Below are 13,114 nucleotides of genomic sequence, written 5' to 3' on the forward strand. Positions count from 1 at the left end.
GAGTCTGCTTTAAAATATAATCTGCCAGTCTTTGTTTTTAATTAGAGCATATAGAAATGTAGAAGCTTTACATCCACATAAGTTCCTTTATACTCCTTTCTTTATGTTATAGTTGTAATAATATTCACATACTCACCTTGAAAGCCTCACCAGACAATTTTATACTTTTTGCATTTGATAGTTATATTTCAAGGACTCAAAAGGAGAAAAGTAATCTATTATATTTACCTTTATATCTATATAAAGATAGATATAGTCACCTTTTATTTCTGTAGTTCCATGTTTCCCTCTGGTATCATTTTTCTTCATCTTTAAGAGCTTACTTTAGTATCTTTTAGAACAGGTCTGCTAGTTTCTAGTTCTTCCAGTTTCCCATCAGCTGAAAATGTCTTTGTTTACCATTGTTCCTGAAGAACATTTTTGTTGCATATAGAGTTTTGGATTTATAATTCCTTTTTTTTTTTTTAAGTGGTTGAAAGTTGTTATTTCACTGTCTTTGGCGTCCATGGTTTTTGATGAGAAATCCATAGTCATTCAGATTGTTTCTCTAGGTGACTTGGGTTTTTGATAGTTTGATTATTCTATGATATTATGATATATCTGGCTAAGAATGGTGTTTGTTTTGGTTAGTTTTTTAGTTTATTCTATATAGGGTTCTCAGAACTTTTTTAATCTGTAAGTTTATGTCTTTCACAAAATTTAAGAAGTGTCTACCTATAATTTCTTCAAATATATGTATTTTTGCATCAGTCATGTTCTTCTCTTTCTGAGACTCCAGTGACATGAATATTAAACTTTGATATTATCCCATAGGTAACTGTGACTTTGTTCTTTTTTTTTTCCAAAATTTTTTTTCCAAAATTTTTTGACTGCCCTTCAGATTAGATAATTTTTATCTATTTTCAAGTTCACTAAATATTTCCTCTGTCATCCCCTTCTGCCAATGGATCTATCCAGTAATTTTTTAAAAATTCCAGATAATGTATTTTTTAGTTTTTAAGTTTCTATCTGGCTCATTTTTATAGTTTCTCTGCTCAAAAATTCTACTTTTCTATGCATTTTAAAAATATTCACCTTCCTGTGGAAGAAATGCCTCTATGTAGGTGGAATGTTATCTCTGAATGCAACAGTAAAACTTAAGAAAAAAAAAAAGGCGGGGGGGGGGGCTTTGAACTTTGAAAACAAAGTTTCTGTGGAAGAAATGCCTCTGTGTAGGCGAAGTGTTATCTCTGCATGCAACAGTAAAACTTTAGAGAAAACAGAAAAAAGGAAAAAAAATCCTCAGTTTGAACACAAAGGCTCTATGGAAGAAATGTGTCTATGTAGGTGAAGTGTTATCTCTGCATGCAATAGTAAAGCCAAGAGGGAAAAAAAAAAGTTTGTAGAATATTCACTTTTACCTTAGGGAGAATGGATATAATAGTTTCTTTAACATTTTTGTCTGATAACAAACATCTAGGCCATCTTGAGATTTGCATTTGTTGATTGTCTTCTCCCTTGAAAAGAGATCAGAGTTTTCTTTTTCTTACAACCAAGGTAATTTTGGATTGTATACTGAGTATTTAGAATATTATATTGTGAGATATTATATTGTGAGATTCTGGGTCCTTTTACAATCTTTTGGAGATTCCAATCATTTTCATTTGGTTTTATTTTGTTTTGGCAGACAATCCAGTTAGCTTTAGACCACAAGTTCTCTCTTTTGGTGGGGGGTAGTGGTGGTGATTCTGGTGTAAATTTAGTTTGCAAAAGCTTTTCTGTGTTGCTTGGGTCTGCTCCATACATGCACGGTATGGAGGTTAAGTCAGTGCTGTGAGCAGTGGTTTATATTGTAGTTCAGTTCTCAAAGCCATGTTTCCTTGTGTCTGTTCACTCACCTGCAGCTCATGAATGAGAATGTGTATCAGTTTGTACATAAAATTAGGGAATCTTTCTCTGACTATCTACTCCCTGGGATTTCCCCTATACTTTTTGTCTCTTGTGGTGCCTTTCCTTGGTCCACCATCTAGAAGGCCAGAGTTTCTTTTGGAGTTTTATCCTCCCACTCTGTGTATCGACTGTGCCACCAGGACTGCCTTCAGGATGAAGTAGCAAGAGAAAAGAGAAAAAAACAAATGCTATTTCCCCCCATGTTCTTTGGACCACAGGGGCTCTTTTCTTTGGTCTCATAGCCAAAGACATGAATTTTCTCTTTGGATTTTAGGTATCCAAATTGCTGCTGCCATGGCAAATTGCCCTAAAATTTGGTGGCTTCACACAACAAACATTTAGTATCTGACATTATCTGGAGTCCAGGATTTTGGGTGTTGCTAAGCTGGGTTTCCTGACTCATAGCATCTCACAAGTTTGCCGTCATGATGCTGCCCAGGGCTGCAGTCATCTCAAGGCTTGACAGTGGAAGGGTCTGCTTCAGAACATATATCTGTTGACAGGCTTCAGAAGTTCTGCTTTGAAGCTCACTACATAACTGTTGACAGGCTGCTGGTCCCTGTTGGCTGCTGGCCAGAGACGTGAGTTCCTTGCGATGTAGACCTCTCTCTCCATAGGGCATCATGATGTGGCGCTGGCTTTCCTCCGAGCAAGAAGGGGAGAGAGTGAAAGAGAGTAAACAAAATGGAAAACAGCATCCTTTGTAACCTAATCTTGACAGTAACATCCCAATGCTTTTACCATATTTTATTTGTTGGAAGTAAGTCATTAAGTCCAACCTATATTCAAAGGTAAAGAATTACAAAAGGGCATGGATATTAGGAGACAGGGATCATTAGGGGCCATTTCAGAAGTTGCCTACCACACCTTCTTCAACTAAAAGCCTGGCGTGCATGATTTTAAAGAGCATATTGTATCTTCAGACCTTTTCCATATAGCATGGAAGAGTATAAAATATTGGCACGTGTTTGGTTTTCTTTCTTTCCTGGCAAACATAGATTCCATCTGGGTTTAATAGAAATTAAGGATGCTGAAAAATGCAAGACAGATCGAGAAAGAGCCAGGGATATGGAAAATGAATGTGGGTATGTTTGGTGCATCGTTTTCATGCTAGAATCATTTCCGAGTCTGAATATTGTTAGGCAAATGAAGTATAAGAAACATCTGGCTAGAAGAAAACAAGGCACAGATTAACAGGATGAACAGAAGTTAGTGGAGTATGTTATTTCATTTTAAACTGTTCAAGTTTGCAAACATTGTAAGTCTCAGATCAAATCACATTCCACAAGGGATAAGCTAAGCTACTGCAAATAAAAGTTCTTTTTTTTTTTTTTTTTTTTTTAGACTTTGTATCAGCTTAAGACCCATCAAAGGATTGAATCCTTCCTTAAGATCTTTGAAGGATTAGAATCCTTAGGTATGAGACTGGCAAGTTGAAGAACAAGTAAGAGATCCTTAAAAGTGATAGGTTTGCTTCTAATACTCACTGGCAGAGTCTATTTCCGAGGAGGTCCACAATATAGTAATTTTCATTCCACATGATCTTCTGCAGTGTGATCTCACTACTTCCCAGTCAAGAGGTAGAGTCTATTTCTCCACCCTCTTGACTCGAGATAGGCTTTCTATCTGCTTGACCATTAGCCTATGGCAGAAGCAATGCCATGCCATCTCTAGTCATCACGCTTAACAGATCCAGCGGTTCTGCTTCCTGCCTGCTGAAGCTGTGAGCTCCCGTGTCAAAAGTCTGGGCTATTCTTTTGGAGAGAGAACTACATGGAGATGCACTGAGTTTCAGACATGTGAGTGAAGAAGCCAGCTTGGACGTCTTGTTCGGTTGATTCTCTAGGTAAATCCAGCCACAGCCTCTGTGTAATTGGAATCACATGAGAACCAGATGAGTCCCAGTCAACTGATCCCAATTAACTGACAGAATCGTAAAAGATAATAACTGTTTTAAGCCATTAAGTTTCAGAGTGGCTTATACACAGTAGATTGTCAGAAACCACTACATACAAAGCCAGAATTTGAAAAAAAAATTTTATATGAGACATGGACATTTTGGAAGGTTTGCAGTATTAAATTACTTAACCATAGGATACCACTAATACATGTTTCATCAAATCTATATTGTTGGTTCTCAGACTTGAAAGTTTCCCAAGAGTCATCTGAAGCTTGCCCCTATACATGGAGAGTGGAGGGAGCTCAAAGAAAGAGGAAGACCACTCCAGATGGATAGATGGTAGGTTTAATAAAGCGAGGGAATTTATATACAAGACTTGTCAGTGGAAAGATCAGTAGACCTCCACACCCACTTACCAGAATCTCAAAAGTTTATATACAGGATTTTTTTTAAAAGATTTTATTTATTTGTTCATGAGAGACACGCAGAGAGAGGCAGAGACTTAGGCAGAGGGAGAAGCAAGCTCCCTACAGGGAGCCACTTCAGGACTCAATCCCAGGACCCCAGGAGCATGACCTGAGCCGAAAGCAGATGCTCAACCACTCAGCCACCCAGGTGCCCTATATGGAGGACTTTTTTTTTTAATAAATTTATTTTTTATTGGTGTTCAATTTACTAACATACAGAATAACACCCAGTGCTCATCCCGTCAAGTGCCCCCCTCAGTGCCCGTCACCCATTCACCCCCACCCCCTGCCCTCCTCCCCTTCCTCCACCCCTAGTTCATTTCCCAGAGTTAGAAGTCTTTATGTTCTGTCTCCCTTTCTGATATTTCCCACACATTTCTTCTCCCTTCCCTTCTATTCCCTTTCACTATTATTTATATTCCCCAAATGAATGAGAACATGTAATGTTTGTTCTTCTCCGATTGACTTACTTCACTCAGCATAATACCCTTATGGAGGACTTTTTAAAAAGATTTTATTTATTTATTCATGATAGACATAGAAAGATAGAGAGAGAGGCAGAGACAGAAGCAGGCTCCATGCCGAGAGCCCGCCGCGGGACTCGATCCCGGGACTCCAGGACTGCGCCCTGGGCCAAAGGCAGGCGCCAAACCGCGGAGCCACCCAGGGATCCCCAGGGATCCCCTATATGGAGGATTTTTAACTGAGTTTAGTCAGATATACCATCCAGATGGTCTCAACAACACATTGCTGTCTCAAGGCTGCTTTCTTTAAAATGCTGGGGGGAATGGTGGGCAAAGATACATTCCAAGGACAGGGGAGGTAGTGGGCAGCCTCCAATTGCCTGGGTCCTGCTCAAGGTCAACCGGCAGTCACATCCTCTATATGACCTCCTCAACACTATCTGGATGTAGATACAAAGGTATAGTCTGTGGTTTAAAATACAACGAATGAAATAACCATTGATAGCAATTGCTCTACCTTAAGATAAGCATTATTACATATTGATATATTTCCTTGCATTGTTCTTTATTCTGTGTGTATATTTTTCTTTCACATTACACAAGTGTGTTTCTTGCCTCCCCCCTCCCAATTTAGCAGGATATAGTGAGCATTTTTAGAGACCCACTTTTATCAGATTTTAGGGATGGCAGATAGATTCCAGCATCAATTAATTAGTAGTGGTGACTTGGAACTCCATTATGAGAAAGACTGTAAGACCACATTTGGGGCCAGCAGCAAAGAATGCTAAGGTAAATTAGTGAGGTTTAACTTCGATGAGGTAATGGAAGAATAGAAGCACACGGCTTTGTGTCTGCTACTCAGCCTTAGCCAGTCTGGGGCTGTATATATATATATTCGGTGATTTTTGCCAACATGAAATGCAAAGAAAAAAGTTTCTTGTTTTTATTATAATGCCTAGTTCCCCAATTAAAAATGTGGTTGGATGGTTTTTCATATGCTTGGCGTCCATCTGAATTTATTCTTTTGTGAATTTCTTTTCCATTGCCCTTTGTCCATATTTTCACTTGTCTTTGCTAACGTAGACTTACAAGGGTGCTCTATATGTAAGAATAACAAGATTTTTTTTCTGCCATTTGCTAATCTTTTTTTCTTCTAACTTGTTTAATGATATTTTATGATGAATAAAAGTGTTAATTGCTATGTGGTCAAATCAATTAATGTTTCTCTTCATGGCTTTGTCTTTTGTTTGCATGTTTAAAACATGCTTTCTTACCCTAAAATCTTATAAATGTTCATCTGTATATTCTTCTGTCTTATGATTTAATATATATTTATCTCTTAAATTCATCAGAAATCTAATACCCTCCTAAGGCATATCGAAGAGAGACAGACTTAAAGACGGAATAAAAGAGACTGAGGTAAGGGAATAGCAAGCAAATTGAAAATAGTGATATCGATAAAAACAATCATAGTAATAATTATAATAAAGCTGAAGTGCCATCCAGACATAGTAAAGTTCAAAATAAATATACTAGGGATGCCTGGGTGGCTCAGTGGTTGAGCATCTGCCTTTGGCTCAGGTTGTGATCCTAGGGTCCCGGGATTGAGCCCTGCTTCAGGCTCCCTGCAAGGAGCCTGCTTCTCCCTCTGCCTGTGTCTCTGCCTCTCTCTCTCTGTGTGTTTCTCATGAATAAATAAATAAAATCTTAAAAAAAGTAAATATGATAAATGAACAAAGACTAATTTTATGTTGCTAAAGTTTGAAATCACCTTGTTAATGAGTGTATTTTTATTCACAGAGAATATATAACCATTCAGACCATTTATGCATAAAACTTAATATATCACAAAAATATAAAGCAAAGCTAAACATACAAGGTTAAATTGTCAAAAAATGACTGTACCAGAGTTTAACATACTTTCAGTCTTGAACAGATGGGACAGATTAAAGTGAATGGGGATATAGAACATTTAGATAATATGTACAATAAAATTTATAAGAGAAGAATCTATATCTTACAAATAAAAATGCTTATTTTTCTCAAGACCTAATGTTATGTTTTACTCCTAGGACATATATGAGGCCATAGAAGATTTCAGTAAGAACAGACCTGTTCTCTGGCCTCAATGAAATAAACTTGGGGATTAATTTTAAGATAGGTTAACAAAATATACAAACACTTGGAGTTAAAATGATAACATAAAAATAAAATAAATCACTCACTTCAATAATTTCTGGGCCAAAGAGGAGATAAACGTCCAATTATAGGGTGTTTGGAAAATAATCATGCACACACGTAAGATTTAGCTAAAGCTAGACTCAGTGGAAAGTAGTATCTCTAAGAGCTCTATTTAAAAAACAGAATAAGTCAAAATAAATGAACAGAAGACTCAAGGAACTACAAAAGAAACTGTTCAGGATAAAAGCAGAAGCTAATGTATCAGAAAACAAAAAGTCCAAGTGTTGGGTCTCTGAAAGGAACAATAGATAAAATGTTTGTGCAAATAATCAAGAGAAAATAAGTAAAATGAGCCATGTCTATTATTGTAAAGAAACTAAATGATGCCATATAAGTAGACCAGAATATAATAATTGGAAATGTATGCTACTTAAATCTGTTAATAAATTTTTAAATTTACATTTTAATTAAGGACAATTTCCTAAGAAAATGTTAATTACTAAACTTTCTTAAGAAAAGATATAAAACTTTAAATGAACAAATAATCCTGGAAGAGTAATGGAAGAAAATAATTATTCAAAATATAAAGTAATAATTCCAATTCTGCTCAAGATGGAATAAGTTTACTCCACCCTTTCTCTTCCACTGAATATGACTATAAAGTCTGTACAGGAGGCATGGGGCCACTATTTGAGGACTCAGAAAAGTTAATAGTAGCAGGGGACTTGGGGAAGAAGACTGGAATTCAAAAGGCTAGCAATGAGTTTACCATTTTCTTGCCTTCCAGGATTCTTCAGGGTTGAATGCAGCAGTATGAAACCCCGAAGTAGGCAGACATTGGTGCAGAGAGAGAGATAGATAGAGAGAGCATGCTTGTTTTTCCTCTCTCTGCTTTCATACTTCCCAAACCTCAGGCGATCTCTTGGCAGCTGCAGTGATTGCAGAGGTTGCAAACCAACCAGAATTTGCAGGAGCCAAATCTTGGAAGAAGAACAAGAACCTTTCTCTCTTATTAGCAGAGTTGTAAATCCAGGAGGATGTGCCAAAATCTGTGCTGCTGCCATTTGGTCCAAATGCAAACGTAGTCCCAGAAGCATGCAGGAGAGCAGAGTAACTAAATTTTCAGCTTTTGGAATAGAGGACTGAAAAGGGGAGCTCCAGAAAAATAGGAATATACTGGGGAGGTCATGGGAAACAAAGGGCTTGGGGTCCTACTGGCTGCTCATGCATGGATTTGATCTTGATTAGGAACTGAACACCACCCAGGTTCCAGATTGACCACTAGGGAGCTCACACATGGGAGAAGTCCAATAGCATTGCAAAAACTTTGAAATCTGAGCTAACATTGAAACTAACACCCACAAAAAGCTCATTGGATCTTGTGACCTGAAACTTCTCAGGTTAACTGCCAACAAAAACGAAAACATCTACACTTTCTTTGGGAATTAAACGAGACCCAGAATCTTATCACATATTTAAAAATATTCAGGATGCAATTAAAATTACTCACCATATAAAAAAAGAATTCACAACGTGCATGGGAAAAGATGGCAGATATTAGGATTATATAATTGAAATTATATCACAAGGACTTTGAAGAAGGTATCATACAAATGTCTCAACAATTATAAACACTCTTGAAACAAATGGAAAAAAAATAGATTACTCCAGCAAATAGAAGATATGAAGAAGAATCAAATGAAAATTTGAGAACTGAAATATGTAAGAACTGAAATTTAAAATGTACTAAATGAGCCCAATAGAAAGACTAGGAATAATAGAAAAAGGAGGGGGGACTATCAATTTACAATTATGCATAATTATATAATTGTATATATGAGGATATATCTATTGATCTGCCTATTATTTATATATTTATAGATCTTTATATGATTTGTATCTATAGATATACTATACATCTCCAGCAAAATAGCCTTCAGGAATTAGGGTGAAATAAACACATTTTCAGATGAAAGATAACTAAGGGATTTGTGCCAGCAGATCTGCTCTATGAAAGTTTATAAAAGAAGTTCTTCAGACAGATAGAAACTTGAAACTTCGGGAATGAAGAAAGAGTAAGATGTTCAATATGACTAAGCATTTGGAAATGTAAATTAAAGCCATGATGAGTAGGAAATATCAGAAAGGGAGACAGAACATGAAGACTCCTAACTCTGGGAAACGAACTAGGGGTGGTAGAAGAGGAGGTGGGCGGGGGGGGTGGGGGTGAATGGGTGACGGGCACTGAGGGGGGCACTTGACGGGATGAGCACTGGGTGTTATTCTGTATGTTGGCAAATTGAACACCAATAAAAAATAAATTTATTATTAAAAAATAATTATTATTTTAAATAATAAATTGATGAGATACCACTACATGATGAGATACCACTACATACCTATTTGAATGGTGATATATCTGCAATATAGACCTTTCCACCAACACACACAATACCAAATGTGGATGGGAGACATAGCCACTACTAGTCTCACACATTTCTTTCTATCATGAACAAGAAATGGCCCATGTACCACTCTGAAAACATTTTGGCAGTTTCTTATAACACTAAATATACTTTTATTGTATGACTTAGTAATTCCATCCTTGGATATTTAGCCTAAATAAATGAAATCTTAAGCTGACACAAAAACCTGTACATAAACTCAGAAAAACCTCAAAGTTATTACGCTATGTGAAAAAAAATCTCCAAAAAATATGTACTGTGTGATTCATTTATATGATCCTCAAAAAAGACAAAACCATAGTGATACAGAACAGATAAGTGGTTTGCCTGGGGGTTGGGGTCAAGAGAGGGTATAACTACAGAGGGAGTTTTCTGGAGCGAATGGATCTGTTCCATATACTGATTGTGATTGTAGTTATATGAATCCGTTAGAGGTGTCTGAATCCGTGACCTGTAACACACGTGAATTTTACTGTGTGATAATCTTAAAAGTAAAATTTATAATGTAACCATAGTTTGAGCTGCCTCCAGATGAGAGTGGTGGTGGTAAACTTTGTCAATAGGAAGTTAGTTACCTTTGCTGATCCTTTTGTATTTCCCACACTGGCGGGAGAAGGAAAAGAGATGCCCTTTTAAAACTTTTACCGTGATTGCTATTTGTTATTAGCAGAGCAACCTCTAGGATTATGTTGGAGATCACCGAGTTTGGTTCAAGCCTTGACCTCAGATGTAAGATCTAGAAACATAGATGAAACTATTTTATTTTTTATAGATTGAGGATGATGAAGGATGAGCACAGGAAGCTGCTACCTCTGAGTGCACACAAGGGCTGGTCCTGTCTCTGAATCTAAAGATAGTATCAAGGATACAGGCAATGTGTGGGGCCCTCTCCTTTGTGGATGATTACTCCTGAAGAAGTAAAGGAAATGGTCACTGTGAATGTAATGGCCAGCCTGAAGAAAGTCAGCCTAACAGAGCATTCTAGAAGCTTGGGGTGTCTGGCAGTACCACATGTAAGATTCTCAACACATGTGCCTTTCACCTGTTCAAGATGCAAATCCTGAAAAATTTAGCCAAGGATAAGCCCAACTGTTGTTTGGAAATGGGCTTCTGGCACATTTCCTGGTCCTGGTGCTCGGATCTCCTAGATAAGAACACCTGCTTTTCCCAAGACTGTTTTGAGACTAAGCTACTTTTCATTTGAATAGGGAGGCCAACAAATAGTAGATGCCATGTTGGGTGAGGAGACAATCAAGACAACTTCCACTGGACTTGGGCCACCCAAACACAAGGCAAAGGTGATGGTGTGATGTGACCTATGGAAAGGACATGTCTTGGGACCATTTTCTTTGAAGCCAGATGTCTGGAGAGATGAATTTCATCATGTAAAGTGACCAATTAGTGCCCGCATATGACAGACTTGGGGCGGGGTGCCAGGAGTGCTTCCAAGAGGCTGGCACATCACCCTGGTGAGCCAGAAAGAGAAGGGATTCATTGGATAATTTCCAGAACTGCATCGGCTGATGGAGTTGTGTGGAGTAGATCACCAGATCAGAACTCCTTTGATTCTTTCCTCTGGGGTTCGTAAAAGGCTCAGGTTTATCCTGTGGAAATCAGATACTAAATTATCTGAGGGCAGTACATCACAGATAGGAATGCAGAGATTGACACCAACAGTACATTAGTGCACCAACTCACTGCAAGATTGCATTGCTACCAAAGCACAACACGTTGAACACTCCACGCGTTGAAAGATAATGGCAATAAACCGTTTATATTTCCGGATTCTGAGCACTTTATAGATCTATTGCTTCACCTACAGAAATAGAGTGACCATGATAGCCCTCTCGGGTTCATGGCAGGATTAAGTGAGCTAAAACACATAAAATAAAGTGCACTGAAAAATGTTTTAAATCTGTATCTAGTGTTGTAACCAGATTTACAACGTTTATTTACCCGTATTGCTTTTTAATTGTTCGCAAAGTCTACTGCTAGAGCTTTTCTATCCTAAACTCCATCTTCAGGTAATTCCACTTAAACATACCGGGTGGTTTATTTTTCCAGCCTCTGGATGTAGGAGACTATCTCTGTTAAATTCACAACAAAAAGATACTCTTGTAGACAACAGTCACAAGGGGGCATCTTCCTCCTGTCATTAATGCCTGTCCTGTGATTAGCTAACACTGTAACAGATATTAAAACAAGACACCATTCCCAACACACATGGAATCTGAAAAATTTCCTGCCCCACTTCCATTTACCTGACTTAATGCTTGATGTCTCAGAAGGATCTTTGCCGGTATGCCTCTGCTCTCCTCCTTGGCCCCCTCTCCACGTTTCCCCAAACACACATGCGTCCTATCTTTTTATAGCTCCTGCTTTTACGTGGAAAGATGGCTAGACTGCAGGGTGGGTGTCTGCTAGCACAGGTCTCAATAGAAAGGGATGGAAATTCAGTCTCTGGCCAAACTCTGGTACTCTGAGTCAACATGCAGGTGGTGAGAAAAATACAATGCATCCCCCTCCCCCGAATGCATCCACCCAGGTTTTTTCACAGAAGGCTTTATTTCGTGGAATGAAGCCAGGATAGTTTGTTTGTTTCTTTCTTTCCCCTCAGCTTAACTCCAGTTATCATTTCAGTACCTGTTGGTTGCTTCTCAACCTTAGTTTTTGGGTCTAGTGAAAGTTTATCGTTTTCTGTGCCTGTTAACTCTTGTGGTGTAAGCCAGGGTTTCTGAACCTTGGTGCTATGGACATGTCGGTGTGAATGATTCTTTGTTGTGGGGGCTGTCTGGTACCTTCTAGGATGTTTAGTTGCATTTCTGGCCTGTACGCTAGATACTAGTAACGGTGCTCTCCCCCTAAATATTTCCAAATTTTGCCCAATGTTCCCTGCAAAGCCAACCCTCATTAAGAACCACTGCTTTAGACTAGAGAGTAAAATGCACTAGGGAGCTCGGAAGAGTAGTGCCAAAATTGGAGCTGCAGTCTTAACAAGGTTCTCTACGGCTCCTCGCTCTCTTACCGTGAGGACGATGAACGTAGTCCAGCTCGTTCAGTTCATTGCAACTACACGATGCCACATTGGCTTATGTGCTCACCCTGAGGGCTTTTGTCAGGATTATCCAGGGAGCTTTAAATGCGCCTAGACCCATGCCAAATACCTGAAAATCCCACCTTCTTCACTGCTTTGAAAATAAGGCATTTTCTGGGACAGTTGATAGGTGATGTCATTTAATGTGATCATGAAGAAGTATGCATATTCCTATATGACACATTTAGTTTTTGTTGTTTTTTGTTTTCTTTTTTTGAGAGTGAGTGTGAGCAGGGGTTGGGGAGGGGCAGAGGGAGAAGGGGAGAGAGAGAATCCTAAGCAGGTTCCACACCCAGTATGGAACCCCACACAGGGCTGAGCTCATGACCCAGAGATCACAACCTGAGCCACCCAGGCATCCCTATGACACATTTAGTTTTAAAAAAATATTTTAATAACTGTATTTTGATATAACCCAGTGATTTTTAATGCAAAGAGGCATAGATTCCGAGATGAGCTGGGATGAAAAAGGTGGAAAAGAAGACTATAACCTAATCTCCATGGCTGCTCAGTTAAATCCCCTGTTAGAATCAGGCACTGTTCCATAATGCACATAATGGTTATATGTAAATAAAGCAGCATCAGGTACACTCACTGTCCCAAACTAAAGATCA

At 38.3% G+C, this 13,114-nt stretch overlaps 1 long non-coding RNA gene across 1 annotated transcript; it reads right to left on the reverse strand.

The window, feature by feature from the left end:
• Positions 1–2,321: 2,321 nt before the first annotated feature.
• Positions 2,322–7,823, reverse strand: LOC129495030 (uncharacterized). The gene is made up of 3 exons (XR_008661449.1): positions 7,711–7,823; positions 3,417–3,794; positions 2,322–2,572 (listed from the first exon to the last, which is right to left on the reverse strand). It is a non-coding gene; the product is annotated as an uncharacterized LOC129495030 (long non-coding RNA).
• Between the last annotated feature and the right edge of the window lie 5,291 nt (positions 7,824–13,114).

This window comes from Nyctereutes procyonoides, unplaced genomic scaffold, assembly GCF_905146905.1.
Source record: "Nyctereutes procyonoides isolate TBG_1078 unplaced genomic scaffold, NYPRO_anot_genome, whole genome shotgun sequence".
Classification (NCBI taxonomy): domain Eukaryota; kingdom Metazoa; phylum Chordata; class Mammalia; order Carnivora; family Canidae; genus Nyctereutes; species Nyctereutes procyonoides.